General features: G+C 36.4%; 1 pseudogene; it reads left to right on the top strand.

The window, feature by feature from the left end:
- Nucleotides 1-8,257: 8,257 nt before the first annotated feature.
- On the top strand, nt 8,258-8,925 carry LOC112063999 (60S ribosomal protein L7-like; annotated as a pseudogene).
- The last annotated feature ends 7,956 nt before the right edge of the window (nt 8,926-16,881 follow it).

Raw genomic sequence — 16,881 nt, 5'->3', positions numbered from 1 at the left:
GTTCAGTCTCAATTTTCCAGTTTCTGGCTTGACATTTCTGTCTGGATATACTTCTAGCACATTCTATTTAGCAATTCAAAGAACTGAACTTCTTGTTTTCCCTTTTAAATCTGTGTCTATCACCGTTTCCCATTTTCAGTACAACTACTACCTTGTCATTTAGGCTCAACATATCAAGGTCACCTTTGATTCCCATTGTTCCTGTCTCTTGTCAAAACACCAACTGTTAATAAGCCTGTCTGAGTGTATAACCATAATGAGTGTCTCTCTCCCTCCACAAATTAAATATTATTTAATCGCTCACTTCCGATTCCGTGAGCTCTTTTATATTTCAGAACCCTATTACCTTTGACTAGGAACATTGCAAAAATATGTTAGCTTTTCTCTCCCACCTACTCTACCCGGTTAGCTTTTGAAGTCATGCCAGTTTAATCTTTCTTCAACTTAGTTTTTATAATGTCATCCTCCGGTTCAAATCATCAATGACTCTCTTTTGTTAAAGCAGCAGTTCTCAGCTGGTGCTGCTTACCTCACCCCACCCCCAACCCCTGCTCGGGATCATTTGGCAATGTTTGCGGCCATATTTGACTGTCATAACTAGGGCAGGGGGTGCCTGGAGTGCTGTTAAAGATCCTACAGTGCACAGGACAGCTCCCTATAGAAAAAAATGATCTGGCTCCAAATGTCAATTGTACTGAGGTTGAAAAACCCTGGTCTAAAGAATAATAGATGAATAATTAACTTGTCCTCATCTACACTTCATTTACAACTCCATGGGATTTTTACAATTTTTCCTCTTCTCCATTTCCCACCTTTGGGTCTTCACTTATACATTTCCCTCCTTCATTGGTGTTTACTTTTCTTACCTTGTCTTCTCATTAAACAAAAATCCCAATACTATCCATCTCTCAGTGTTCAGCTTTATTGCTATATCTTTCATAGGACCCCATAATAATCCCAGTAGAAAGTGATGATCCTTTTTTCTGAATCCTGATGAGGATTTTTTGGTGTGTGTCTGTCTTACCATTTCTTGCCTTTTAATAGTTATTTATATAAATGCTTTTAATATTTATTAACCTTTACATTTACTTAAATAAAAAACTTTATTGAGCTATAATTCACATGCCATAAAATTCACCCTCGTAAGTATACTGTTAAGTGGTTTTTAGTATATTCACAGAATTGTGCACCCATCACCACTATCCAATTCCAGAACATTTTCATCACCCCCAAAAGAAAGCCATACCCATTAGCATTCACTCCCCATTTGCTCCCTCCCCCAGCCCCTGACAAGAACTAGCTTATTTTCTGTGCCTATGTTTTAGTATACTGGACATTTCATATGAATGGAATCATATGATAGGTTGTGACTTCTTTCACTTAACAAAATGTTTTTAGGATTAAAGACTATCTTGGGAAAAGCATGATATAAGATGTCTTATCCATATGACTGGCTTTTCACTTTGTAGTTACTGAGCAGTTTATTCAAGACTTTCCTGGCTTGTTTTATTCATCAACCCAGTCCCATTCATTTTTGATCTTTCAGAAATATGCTAATATTTCTTGTTTGTTGGCAAAACACCCTCCCAACCATTTCTTTACCACATTATCTTCTCTGTAATGACTTTATTCCTTTTTATACTTTTTTATCAGCAGGGTTTGTAAAGTATTAGAGAAAAATATGTGAACAAATCTGCCATCTTGACAGAATTTTAAAGGCAAAAAAATTATCCTTTCTTGTTCAAATTTTCAAGTTCAGCTATGGCATTTGTGGAATAATTAATGCCATTAGTCAGGCTATATTAACTATGATTTATGTTAAACCATGGTTTATGTTAAAATTAGGATCTGGCAAAAATGAGTGTCAAGTATATGGTGTTGATGGATATAATTCAGCTTCTCTGAGTGGACAAAAATACTTAGAGCAAGAATTAAAGTGTCTGTAAAGTATTTGTATATGAGGATCTTGCTAATATAACCAAATTGGGCTTGAGGTCAGTACAAAATAATGTGTAGTCTGCGTTCTAACATTTTATTTTATTTTTATGCTTTGGGGTATAGTTGATTTACACTGTTGTGTTAGTTTCAGGTGTCCAGCAAAGTGAATCAGTTATACATATACATATATCCACTCTTTTTTAGATTCTTTTCCCATATGGGCCATTACAGAGTATTGAGTAGAGTTCCCTGTGCTATACCAGAGGTATTTATTAGTTATCTATTTTATATATAGTAGTGTGTATATGTCAATCTGCGTTCTCCCATTTTAAAAGAAATGCAAATTTTAAACTTTTAACTGTGCACTCCATGGCTTCTTGAGATCATTTGGATTATTGGGGGAAAAAGCATTTCAGGCAGAGGCAACATTAAGCACACAGCCTTCCCTGAACAAGGGACTTGTCTGCTTTGTTGAAAGAATAGTGATGAAGCCAATTGAGTTAAGGTGGAATGAAAAAGTAGGGGGAGATGTAGTCAGAGAAGAAATGTGGATCAGATCACATCGGTCCCCATATATCAAGTTAAATGTAAGGACATTTAACTTTTATTCTGAGTGACCTGGGGAGACACTGAAAGTTGTGAGTAGAGGAATTAGATTATATTTTAATAGAATCTCTATATCTGCAGTTTGGAGAATATGCTGAATCTGGACAAACATATAAAACAGGGAAGGCAGTTAGGGGGTGACTATAATAATACAGGCAAAAATAATTGTGTCTTGGACTGGGTTGATGTGTGATAAACAACCAGATTCTGGATATGTTCTGAAGATAGAGCAAATAGAATTTGCTGACAAATTTTGTGTAGAGTTTAAAAGAAGGAAAGACATCAAGGAGGATGCCTGAAGTGTTTGGTTGATAACTAAAAGGATGGAGTTGCCACTATATATGATGGGAAAGACTGGAGAGGGACAGGTCTGGAGTTTGGGGGAGAGGGGAAGATAGCTAGTTATCAGGAGTTGGGTTTTAGTCATTTTGTTTGAACTGCTTTCCAAGTGTATTTGTTGGGCAGGTATTTGGAATTCAGAGGAGAGATTCCGATTGGGGATGTTAATTTAGGAGTCATTAGTGTGTGGATAGTACTTACAGCCCTGAGACTGGATGAGATCAACTACAGGAAAAGTGTAGAGGAAAGAGAAGCAATCAAGGACAGAGCTCTGGAGCACTCCAGAATCTAGACATCAGGAGATAAGGAAGAACCACCAAAGGAGGCGGGAAAAAAGGAGAAAAGGCAAGTGAACGTGGAATCTAGCTCCTCATTAGATAGTAAGCTGTGTAGGGACAGGAGTCCTACGTGCTTGTTCAGGTTGTATCCTTTTCTAGCATCTCAGCCACAGGAAGCGATAATCTGTACTGACTAAATAAATGAAACAATGTCGTCACTGCATCGATAGCTTGTATATGAAGCAGAGAGCAGAGATGAAGAGTCTTCCTTTTCACATCCACGTGTCTCTTCCAGATGTTCTCCTGTTATTCTAACACTGGTGGCTGTAGCCCTGAAAGGCAGCAACTGGTAATTCCTTTATTCTTCTAGATCACACAGGACAAGGTGTTGTGGGGACCAGCTTCCTGTGCTTCTTCTAAGACTCATGGAAGATAATCAGCCTGCGTGTACATTCTCAGGGAGGAAGAGAGGGCTTAGGTCTTTTCTTCTAAGCTTTCCACATTTTCTTTTCTCTCGGTCCAACACACTGTTCTAGTTGATGCTTTTGTGTTTTGGAAGAGAGTCACTTATGCCCTCTCAAAGAGACATCCACAATTGCATCAGTCTTCTGAGCGCTCAACTTAACACCACTTGCAGCACCGAGCACCCCAACAAAGAACCCCATGAGTCATTTTTGTCCTGTTACTCTGGTAATATTGTAATATGGGTAGAACAAAGTGATTTCCTTGGTGGTGCCTAGAAACTGTGTATGTTGACCTAGTTACAAATGTTCTCTGCATGGTGCAATACTACACAGCATGGAAGATTTATTCGAACATATATTTTAGAGTAAAATGATATAATGAAAAATAAAACTCAGAATTTTACTTTCAAAGTTTTTGCCAAAGGAAAAAATAACAAATTCAATTCATGAGGCTCATAATTCTCAATAAAAAGGCATAGAAAATAAAAGAGAATACATTTTTGAGCTTTAGTTTGCAACAGTTCACATACTACTGTGACCATTCTTAAAGTTGTTGGAGACATGGTGTTGACAAATATGTTAGCCTAGAAATAAGCAGCATATTCAGGTCACCAACTGACTGAGGCAGATCCAAATTTTGAAGGAAAAAAAGCAAAGCAAACCAAAGAAAAATGTATCTTCAGAAGAACCAAACCACTGTCCTTCTTCAATTGCTTGCATTGTTATGAAGATGTCAAGCATCCTTGTGATCATGGCTTAGAACATCCTTCCATTTACTGCTTTAAAAGTTTGCTAAAGTGTGAAAGTAAACTACCTAGAGCAGTGGGATCGGGAGAGTGGGAGGGAGGGAGATGCAAGAGGGAAGAGATATGGAGACATATGTATATGTATAACTGATTCACTTTGTTATAAAGCAGAAACTAACACACCATTGTAAAGCTATTATACTCCAATAAAGATGTTAAAAAAAATTTAAAAAAAAGATATTATTTTGCTTACCAAAAAAAAAACCTAGATTTTGTTTTCTAAATCTACATTAGTATGTTATTGAGCACAAGAATGGTAAATGTGTAAAGCATGTGTCAAATTTCTCAGTTAATCCCTTTACTTCATAAAGGTAACTTTCATTCAAGGAGTCCATAATGAGCGTGAAGTTGCACATTGTTACCTTACTAATTTTGATTTGCAAATTTCTGATGATCAACTTTACATAAATACATGTAATATCATGCGACAAATATGAGAAATAAATATTTCTTTTTCTGTAGATCTTATGCTTTCTAAAATAGGCCGAAGGGTTTCCTTTCTCCAATTTAGAAAATGCATTGGGGTTATATTTTAAAAGTAACACTTATGCAATTGGTTACCAATTCTTGATGAAATCTAAGAAAAGAATGGAGCATTTGTATTAGGTCAAAATGATATTCAAACTTCCTCAAGGTTAATCAAACTTAATCAAAGAGTCTTCTGTCAAATGAGATGGAGGCTGGATAAAAGTTCCCATATAGAACAAGATCTTTTTGTGTTTACACTAACTCATATTTTAATTTATCTTCTCTTCTCTACTTTGTTACAAAGTATTCTCAAGCTTTTGGGTCACTCTTAAATTCATGCATGTCAAATATTGTGCTAAAATTGTTTCTTGGATGATAGTTACAATGACTTAAAAAGCCATTTTTCTTTGGTTTTCTTTGTTGTCATAAAATCAATGAAAAACATCAGAAGTTTGGGTTATTGGTTGTCCGAACAAAATGCAATAGAGTGGGTGCCTTGAAGAACAGAAATTTATTTTCTCACAGTTTGGAAACCAGAAGTCCAAGAACAAAATGTGGGTCAGCTCTGTTTTGGCAAGAGGGCTTGTAGATGTGTGCTCACATAACTTTCCTTGGTGTGTTTATTTGGAGTGATCTCTCTATTTTCCTCTTCTTATAAAGCCACCAATCCTATTGGATCAGGACTCTACTTGTATGCACTCATTTAACCTTAATTACCTCCTAAAAGCCCCATCTCCAAATACAATCACAATGGGGGTTAGGGCTTCAACATATGAATTTGGGGGAGACAAAATTCAGTCCATAGTCCTGATATAGCATCAAACCTAACGATATCAATATTCCCAGTGGTTTAGTATCCTGCACAATGTTTCAGTTTCTACAAGCAACATTTACAGAGCATGTACTCTGTACCTGACACTGTGCTAGACCTGGGGTGTTATATAAAGATGAACAAAAGAGTCTTCTGCTTAGAAGCTTACAGTCTAGTGGGTGAGATTGACGTGTATACCCACAAACATCATAATACCATGTGAGAAGCAAATAGAAATGTACACGTGCTAATTCAGCAAAAAATTTCTCTCTATACTCTATTTCCCATCGGTATATCTTAATTCATGATATATATATTTTTACATAGAAGCCGTCCATTTTTTTTCTGCTCTGACCTCTGATATAGCACGTATTGTCCATTGAGCCACAAGAAACCTATATTATGTTTTAGGTAGAGCATGTTATTTCTGAGCTGCCTTAGGATTTTGTGCCAGAAGTTTTGCTTGTTTCAGTGACTGTGGCAAAGGCTATCCTTGTGGCATCATTTCTCTTCAATCTTTTCTCTTCCTCGATGTATGATCAGTATGATTTAGAATGCTTAGATGATTTTCACATCCTTGAAAAGTTAATTCATTTCCCCATCAACGCATAGGACTGTTTTTTAAAATTGAGGGATAGTTGATTTACAATGTTTTGAGTGTACAGCAAAGTGATTCAGTTCTTTTTCAGACTCTTTTCCATTATAGGTTATTACAAGACATTGAATACAGTTCTTTCTGCTATGCAGTAGGTCCTTGTTGGTTACCTATTTTGTATATAGTAGTGTGTATCTGTTAATACTAGCCTCCTAATTTATCCCTTCCCTCTCCTTTCCCCTTTGGTAACCAAAAGTTTGTTTTCTATGTCTGTGAGTCTATTTCTGTATTGTAAATAAGTTCATTTGTATCATTTTTGAGGTTCTACTTATAGGTCATATCATGATATTTGTCTTTTTCTGATTTACTGCACATAGTATGATAATCTCTAGGTCCATCCATGTTGCCACAAATGGCATCATTTCATTCTTTTTATGGCTGATTAATATTCCATTGTATATATGTTCCACATCTTCTATATCCATTCATCCGTCGATGGACATTTAGGTTGCTGCCAAGTCTTGGCTACTGTAAATAGTGCTGCTATGAACATTGAGGTGCAGGTATCTTTTCAAATTCGAGTTTTGTTTGGATATATGCCCAGGAGTGGGACTGCCGGATCATATGGTAACTCTTTTTTTAGTTTTTTAAGGAACCTCCATACTGTTCTTGATAGGACTGTTTTTAATTGGAGTTGAATCACTTGGCACTTCTGAAGAATATTTTCTCACAGATTTTTGAAATAAAATTAAGCAAGCGTTAAAGTTTTGCAATTGTGTCAATTTCTGTTTTGATGTAAAGTGAAATTATGTGTGTCCATACATCAGTGTATTATGTAATTTATGCTTGGTAACCCTTTCATTCGTCACAAATAGTTCTGAAATCGTTGGTATCAAGAGTGGCCAAAAGACCACAGTTAATACACTTTTGAAATCCTCTTTAATATTGATGCCACTATCAGACCTTTTCAAGGCTGTTCTATGGTTAGTTTCCCAAGTGAGGCTGTAAGAGGTCAGGAGTACCCTGAGTTTACAAGCATTAAGCCTGGCTTTGTCCTACCAGCTTCCTCAGTACTATTGTAAGTGTCGGGGTTTAAAACTCTTTCTATGTGTTTTGCCCTTTTATTTATTTTAGCCGGTGGACACACCTTTTCCTTTTTAAACTGGTATGTCGATGGCCTTTCCTTGTAATAACAGTTGACATAATCCTCTTGAGCTGAAAGAAAACACTATTAAGGAAAACGTTGGCTATTTCCAAGTTTCTCAGACCTCAGTAAGGAGGAATGCAGGTCTCTACCAGGATCAGGTGGAGACAGAGCTACCAGTGGGTACAACTAAGAATTTCAGGTTCTCAGGCAGAATTCTGTGTGCTTGGGATTTACATCTTTGCCCCTAGCCTGGGGTGCTGAATTGGGACAATATTGAGAAATCATTTTTTTCACCTGTTGGATTTGCAAATGTTTTAAACAAGCAATAACAACCATCGCTGACAAATACTCAGGGATGTGAACGTTCCCTTACTTCGGTGGTAGGAATGTGAATTCCTCAACTGTCCTGACACCAATTATTTGAATTAAAATTACTATACGTTATATAGCAATTCCAGTTCTTGAATTCTACCTTACATTAAAAAAATTACACCTGATAAAGGACTATGTGGACATAATGCTATTTGTAGTATGGTTTGTAGTGTCAAAAAACCATAAACAATTTGAATGTTCATGAGTAGGGAATTGAATAAATCATGGCACATGTGTGTGCACACGCACAGGCACATACACACACACACTGAAAAATGATATATTGGGGTATATTAATGTCCCAAATGGGATGACTGTTCACAATATACAGTGAGATTAAATAAAGCAAATTGAAAGTAAAGTCAATAATATCAACCTTAAGAAAACCCAAACCTAAAAATAGGTTATGTAGTCCTTTTTTCCATCTGGAACCATGGAGGGTGCAGAAGAGAAGAAAAGATGATTCCTGCTGAAACTCCTAAAAAAAGTGAAGGAATTTCACAGAGCTCAATATCAGGCACCTGAGAAAGAATTTTGCCCAAAAGATGTTTTGAAAGGCAAGGACAAATCTTATATATGAAAAGGTAAGCCCAATCACAAGGAATATGGGCAGATGTACAGAACTCACACAAGAATGGTTAGGATGGCAAAATAAGCTGGCAACTTCCATGTACCTGCAGAACCCATACTGGCATTTGTCATCAGGATCAGTATCCATGGTGTGACCCCAAAGTTCTGAAAAGTGTTGCAGGTTCTTCATCATTGCCATATCTTCAGTGGTACCTTTGTGAAGATCAACAAGGCTTCAGTTAACATGCTGAGGATTGTGGAACCACATATTGCACATAAATTACCCTGACAGACAAAACATTGATTGCTGGCTGTCTTGTTAAATTTGGAATCATCTGCATGGAAGATGTGATTCACAAGATCTATACTGTTGAACAATGCTTTCAAGAAACCAACAACTTCTGCTGGCCCTTCAGATGATCTTTTCCATGAGGTAGAATGAAGATGATGAAGATCATCTATTTTGTAGAAGGTAGAGATGCTGGCAACAGAAAAGATCAAATCGACAGGCTTACTATAAGGATGAACTAAGGTGTCTACCTTGATTCGTTTTGTAATCTAGTCAGTTAATAAACAGTGACTGCTTTCAATTTAAAATGTAAAACAAACATCCTCCCCCCAAAAAACCAAATTATGTGATTAACAAAAGAGAAAATGGGACAAGTATATACCCAATTCTTCACATGTATTAACTATGGGAGATATGGGGAATTATTTATTTGTCATTCATTCATTTATTCATTATATTAAAAAAGGGAAGACACAGAGAGTAGAAGAAAGAGGTGGAACCCTCTCCTAGTGTTGGATGTTGGGTGAGAAGAGGGCTGGACACCAATATGACAGTCAACCTCATTATCTCCTCCCTAAATGGGAGCAGGGGGCTTCCTCTTACTTTTTAAGCACAGAGGTTTGGAGAAGGATGTTGCCTGAGAAGGAAGAGAATGGCTGGACCACCAAATTGCTTGCACATACTGACAGCCCCTCTCCCTTGTACAGTTGTCTTTAGTTGCCCAGTGCAGCTCTTTTCACAGCTATGTGCAACCACCCAGTAATACGTTGCCTCAGGAGATGTTCTGCCCTTACCAGTGACAAGCTCAAGCTCCTAGGGTGGGGAGGATGAGGTCAGCATAAGGTTATTGATGGATGAAGGTACATCTACTCCAGGTATGAGTCAAAACTTCCAGATGAGTCAAGAAATTTGCCCCATATCCATGCTTCCCTCCTCATCCCACTCACAGAGCTAGGCACCAATTTGTGTGTGGGTTTGACAGCCAAAGATTTGCTAGGAGAAGAATATAATAAGATAATATTTGAAGTTATTAATCCATACTTTTTCTTCTCCCTGTATATATCTTTTCCTCTCTCTGTTCCTCCTCATTTAAGCAGATCCTGGGGAAGTGTGAGGCAGGATATTGTTTCCGGCTATTAATTGCCAGTGACCGAAATTTGAAGGAGAAATCAGGCAAGATTGCCAGAAAAGGCAGAAAAGAAAGAGAATATGGACCTCGACCAAGTAAGTGTCTGGGCCAGAGATATGATGGGGGGGTGGAATTTTCCAAGCTAGAAAGTGCTTCCCATAGGAATAGGGAAGTGTAGGGAGGAGATGAAGAGAGGAGTCTGTAGGAGCAAGGAGATAGTGTCAGTGCCTGATTTCCAACTATGTTAAGAAGGGAGTAGTAAGACTCCATGCAGAAAATGGATGCTTGGTATTGAAGCAAATGAAACTAAGGGGATCCATTTCCTCAATGGCAGACATTTTGGTACTACAAAAAATGTTGCAATGAATTATCCTTGTGTCCCTGTACTAGATGTTTTTGGAATTTATATTTTATTTATGTTTTTGGAATTTATAAATATATTTTATATTTAAAGTTGACTTTCTGGGTCCTAACCTTCAAACTGCTAGATATTGCAAAAAGTTTTTAGCGTTATATCAATTTGCTCTCTCAATCTCTTAATCTTTTTCTTCTTAAATTTAAACTACACTCCCTATTGTAAAACTTCACTGCTCATTAATCATGGGTAATTAAGAATTTGAAAGTTACCATTTCCCTGACTTCCTTACCACTACTTGTCATCGACAAACTTTTGAATGTTTTCCAGTGTGACGACATGAAATGGTATCTTGATTTAATTTGCATGCTTCTATTACTAGTAAGTTACAACTTTTTTTTTCATACTTTTATTGGTCCTATAGAGCTTCTTGTCTGTGAACTGAAGTTTTATATTCATTTCTTTACTGGGCTTTTTGTCTTTTTCTTACTTATAGGATATTTTTATATATTCTAGATGGCAGTTATTTCTCAAATGCCTTGTAAATATTTTCTCTGTCTCTAGCTTGCCTTTTAAACTTTGTTTATGATATCTAAAGTATGATATTTAAAATGTTTCTGTTATCAAATTTATTCATCTTTTAGTTTGTACTTAATGGTTTGGTTTTTTTATTCTTAAAAGACTTTGTTTCAGAGCAGTTTTAGCTTCATAGTAAAATTGAGCAGAAGGTACCCAGAAATCCCATATACTCCCTGCCCCTATACATGCACAGCCTCTTCCATTATCAATATCCCCACCAGAGTCATACATGTGTTACAATTGATGAAACTTTTTAATTTTTAAGAGATCTTTCTTTACTTCAATGTTATGAGATTGTCTCCTACATTTTCTTCTAAAACTTTTGAGGGTTGCCTTTAAGTCTTTAATCCAAGTGTTCTTCCTATTTGTGTACGGAATGAGGAGGAATTCAATATTCTGATACATTTTAAAATTTGTTCCTCAATCATATGAGGTCAACCCATCCTATTGGCAGATTCACCTGCAGCCACACTGAAAGATCGAGGGTAGCAAAGCAGTTAATAGCAGGCATCAGGACTGAGCATTGTGGGTAAACCACTGGGCTCAGGGGTGAGCCTCATAAACCAAACAGTGAACTAGTGGTGTTACCTGGATTAGTGAGTGGGATGACCTCTGTGGAATCCCCCATATCATGAACATTAACTAATGGGGAACCAGGAGCATTCAACTGGTTGAAAAATGATACAGCGGGCCTAGACTCACAACTGGATATCAGGGTCTGGGTCAAAACAACAAACCAACCAGCAAACATAGCAGCAAATATGGCAGACTAACACAGCCAAAGTATTATCCAACCAAATGTAGACAAGCCAGAGGAAAGCATTTTCTGGATGTTTCCTCTCTGTAATGTCACTAATTTATTTAACACACACTGTAGTCTTCTTTAAGTTCTTAAAAAACTCAACACAGTGGAGAGAAAAGAAATATACTATTTTAATTGTTTAGTTGGAAAAAATAAAATTTATATTTATTTCTCCCCTGCTAAAACAAAAACACAACAAAAATAAAATCAATTTTAACGATTTGAGCAGAGATTACAATTTTGTCCTATAAGTAAAACAACTACAAGAAATTTCACAGTAATTTTAGTATTTATACAGCTTTTTAAAGAAAATAAAACACTGAATTATAAAAAGCATTTATACTGGAACACAGAGAACTATATTCAATATCTTGTGATAACCTATAATGGAAAAGAATATGTAAAAGAATATAGAGATATATTCACTTTGCTGTACACCAGAAATTAACACACCATTGTAAGTCAACTACACTTCAACTTAAAAAAAAAAAGCATTTATACTGGTATTATGCCTTCTGAAGTAAAATCTCAGTGTACATCATGTAAGTTTTCAGAATTAAAAAGTATAACCCAGAATCCAGCGTGTAATTTCCAAGGTGAGTGTCAATTTAAGTATTTGAAATACAGCTTGATCTTTGTGATAAAATAAAAAAAAGAAATTAGCTGGGACTATCCCACATGCATTCTAAAGCCCCCAGTTAGCCTAGGTAATTTTTCTTATTCTCCCACAACACATGGCATTCTTTCTATGAATGACATCAGTTTGGAAATACCCCGTGGTTTCTGAGTTATAAATGGATAGCTCACCATGAACTCCTGATTATATTATGATTCATACTTTCACTTCTGTTTTTATACTATCATTTTGAAAAAATGAAAGTGAAACTGTGTTTCACTGGCAAACAGTTCACTAGGGAGAAGAAAAATATTGTTGAATATAATAATTTACAAAATATTTAAGGTTTATTGTCTAAGAATATTGTGAAAACCATTTCTTAAGGAAAAATCAATGTAGTTGTGACCAAAAAATTGCTCTTAGAAAGGGAATCTGGGTGTAAACAGTGACGATTGTCAGAGTTCTGCTTTACATGGGAGCATTGCTTATGATTCCATCTGGCATCTATCTATCTATCTATCTATCTATCTATCTATCAATAAATCTTTTACAACTCTTTTTCTTCATGGAACTGGTTTATGAATCATAGCCTTTTACCTCTAGAATTTGTTCTCTTAACAATTACACTATGGTAGAAAGATGATGCTAGCTAGTTAGAGAAAGAAAGAAAGAAAGAAAGAAAGAAAGAAAGAAAGAAAGAAAGAGCAAGAAAGAAGAAAAGAACCATATGGAAATTTCCAACATAATTCCAGGCTTGAGAGCCTTTATTCATATTTCAAGTTTCCTTAGGGCAGGTGTCATGCCTGTTCATTGCTGTGTCTCCTGTACCTTTGCCAGTTCTTGGCACATAGCAACATTCAACAAATATTTGTTGAGTAAATAAACACATCAGGTTAAAAGCAACTTCTTGTACTTCATGATTTTCTGTGGAAAACCACAAGAAAAAAATGTGTTCTGATGTCTCATCATTCTAGTAACCAAGAAGTGTCAGGAATCTAATGAGATCATTCTCTTATGAGATCCTTCTCTTATGAGATCCTTAACGTAGCAATGCTACTTTAAGGGTATCATAAGCTATGAGGTCTAAAACTAGATGCCTCAAAGCCTTGTGATTCTTCATTTAACATTATTTATAGAATGGGAATTTTCCCAAAGATTATAAACTCTTTCTAAAGACTAATGTGATTTAAAATATCTTTTATTAAGTATAAATTTATCTTCCTGGGCTGTCTGTCACCAAAGGACAGTTCCTACCAAACAATTATGTCTTGTGGGTCAATATGTGTTTTCCTATGAATAAATGAATTCCTCAAAATCAAATGTCTCCTTCTCAGACCAAAAATATTTTTCTATCTACACTGCTTTAATATTTGTACTTCAGATCTACCAGCTCCTTTAGATTAAGGCATTGAAGAATGATCTTATCTAAGAGAGGATGTACCCTTCTATTTTTAACCATAATTAACATCTTAAAATGGGGTAATCTAACAGATAAGTTAGTCAGTCACTCTTTGTATTTCTAAGAGGTCGGAACACAGGAGGGATATGACTGTATAAGTGGTAAGGAGTGAAAAATGTTTAGAAGACTGTTTAGTAGGAAATAGAAAAGTTACTCCTTCCAAAAATTACCTGGAAGCCCCCAAACATCATTTTAAAATATTAAAACATCCCAATGCCAGTTATACCAATAACCTGAGCTGAAAATAACATTGAGAATATGCTGAGAATAGCAGTGATAGTAAAAAAAAAAAATGGTTCTTGCTTTAAGCCATTACATTTTGGGATAGCAAAAGATTAATCAGTAATAGATTACCATAACAAAATTGCTATAAAGATTAAATGGATATTACTGAAAAGAATGTCAAACAGTGAGCTTCTCTTTGAAAACTTAAGAAAATTAAGAGCAGAAATATGGAAGTTATCTTACTGAGACAGAATAGCTTATAAGCCATTAAGACTTGATTTATAACCTGTTAAATATTTTTTAAAGAAATAATAAGTTAAGAAGAAAGGGAGTTCGTCAGCCTGGCATATGAAAGAAGAAAACAAAGAACCTAGGAAGTACACTTTGGCAGAGAATTCTAGAGACATTTGTTCCTGCAATTTGTCCTTTCTAGTGCTGATTGTTGAAATTGTAGCATTATTCTTTGCTTGATGCCATTAAACATCTTGTTTATATCAACCCTCACTTACTCTGAATTCATATTCACTAAATAATATTTTTATTATAATTTGATTTCTGATATAACTTTACAAGGAAGGAATGCTTTGGCTAGAGGACCCTTTGGCAGTTATATCTCTCATTATAATTAATAAGAGATTTTTTTTCCTGGTTTGTGCAGAACTCTCTTGAATGTAGCTTGACTAAGTTACAATTCCCAAGTCTGACCAAGTCTGGGACACTGTGGAAATTGAATTTTCAGATAGACAAAGTTGAGCAACAGATTGAGCTGCAATGGCTTCCCCAAGGGTGTCGCCACTTTGGTGGGCTCTCCTCATTTCTTATGGGGACCGTATGAAAGAGTATCTGGTAAAATGCATGGCATATAGTGGTGCACCACTTACATGAGGAAGAGGGAAAGAAAATAGTGTACTGAGAAGAAGCAGAGCAGGGAGAAAAAAGAGAGCATTCAGCATCCTTGCTTTATTGACATATTAAGCTCCGATATATGGTACCTTGTCAGGTATGATGGTTAGTTTCAAGTGTCAACTTAACTGGGTCATGGGGTTCACAGATATTTGGTCAAACTTTATTGATGAGGATGATGATGAAGTCAGTGAGGGTGTGTACCGATGAGACTGACATTTGAATTGGTAGACTGAGTAAAGCAGACAGTCCTCTGCAACGTGATTGGGTCTTATCCAATCAGTTGAAGGCCTGGAACGAACAAAAGGTTGAACCTCCTGCATAAGAGAAAACTCCTTCTGCCCTGGCTGACTTTGAGCTGAGACATCAGTTTTTTTGCTGCTTTCAGACTCTAATTGAAACATCAGCTCTTCCTGGGTCTGCCTGCTGGTATTCAGACTGGAACTACATCATCAGTTCTAGTGAGTCTCCAGCTGGCCGATTGAAGATCTTGGGACTTGTCAGCCTTCATAATCATGTGAGCTTGTTCCTTATAAATAAATCTCTTTCCCCATCTATATACCCCCTATTTGTCCTGTTTTTCTAGAGAACCCTGACTAAATACATCAGGGGTCTTCCTGAAATGGCAGTCACAAGAACATTTTACTGTTGCAAATGAATTAGGTCCTTAATGTACTCACTGGCAGGGGAAAAATGTTTTCATCTACACTAGATTTTTCTGTGACTCAGTGTGAATATGTTTCTTATTTGTTTCTTTAATGAGAATACATCCCATCTCATTAACACTTGTCAAACCTATACTCAGTAATGGAAAATTATATACAGTAATGAACTTAAAAGTTCGGTGTCCTCTTATGTCAGAGGTGTCTGTGGTACATCTCACCTGGTTGGTTGTATTTGTGTTGCTGCCACATTTGCTTTAGCTTAATAGGTTCTTCTCTCAAATCCCCAAACTCAAACTTGACTCATCTCTCCACTACAATGTCAACAATTCCACAACTTGCAAGCCCTACAAAAGTATTTTTAAGACTCATGTATTAAAGGAAAATATAAATCAACAAGTGGACATACTCCACGATGGTAACAAAAGACCATGCATTAATTCCACAAGCATTTATTGGGCATGTACCAGACTGGAGAAACAAATATGAAACAAACACAGACCCTTTCCTTAATGAGGGAAGATAGGAAAACAGATATGAAGGCTAAGAGGAAAAAGAAAGTGCCTGGTGTTTATGGAGCTTCTATGCTTTACCAGACGCTATTAAAGACTTTACAATGGATCGTCCCAACAGCTCTCTAAAGTAGGTACTATTATCCCTCTGTCATGTACGAGGACACCTAGGCTCAGAGAGGTCCTCCAGTTAGGACAGTGGAAATTAAGGCTAGCATTCACTGAGCCTCAGTGACAGAGTGGAGTTCAAATGTGGTTTATACCTTCACACATTTTCTGCTTTCTACTTCACCTCGTTGCTTTGTTCTAGAGCCACATTGTGTGATATGATAACCACTAGATACATGTGGCTATTAGGCACTTGAAATGTGGCCAGTGCACAAATGCAGAAATATAGATCAATGGAACAGGATAGAAAGCCCAGAGATAAACCCAGGCACATATGGCCACCTTATCTTTGATAAAGGAGCAAGAATATACAGTGGAGAAAAAGACAGCCTCTTCAGTAAGTGGTGCTGGGAAAACTGGACAGCTACATGTAAAAGAATAAAATTAGAATACTCCCTAACACCATACACAAAAGTAAACTCAAGATGGATTAAAGACCTAAATCTAAGGTGAGACAGTATAAAACTCTTAGAGGATAAGATAGGCAGAGCACTCTATGACATAAATCACAGGAAGAACCTTTTTGACCCATCCCGTAGAAAAATGGAAATAAAAAGTAAAATAAAGAAATGGGACCTAATGAAACTTAAAAGATTTTGCACAACAAAAGAAACCAGAAATAAGATTAAAAGACAGCCCTCAGAATGGGAGAAAATAGTTACTATTGAAGCAACTGACAAAGGATTAATCTCTAAAATTTACAAGCAGCTCATGCAGCTCCATATGAAAAAACATACAACCCAATCCAAAAATGGGCAGAAGACCTAAATAGACATTTCTCCAAAGAA

Source organism: Physeter macrocephalus, chromosome 1 (genome assembly GCF_002837175.3).
Source record: "Physeter macrocephalus isolate SW-GA chromosome 1, ASM283717v5, whole genome shotgun sequence".
Classification (NCBI taxonomy): domain Eukaryota; kingdom Metazoa; phylum Chordata; class Mammalia; order Artiodactyla; family Physeteridae; genus Physeter; species Physeter macrocephalus.
Note: the sequence above shows the minus strand (reverse complement) of the source record. Positions and strands in the feature narration are given on the sequence as shown.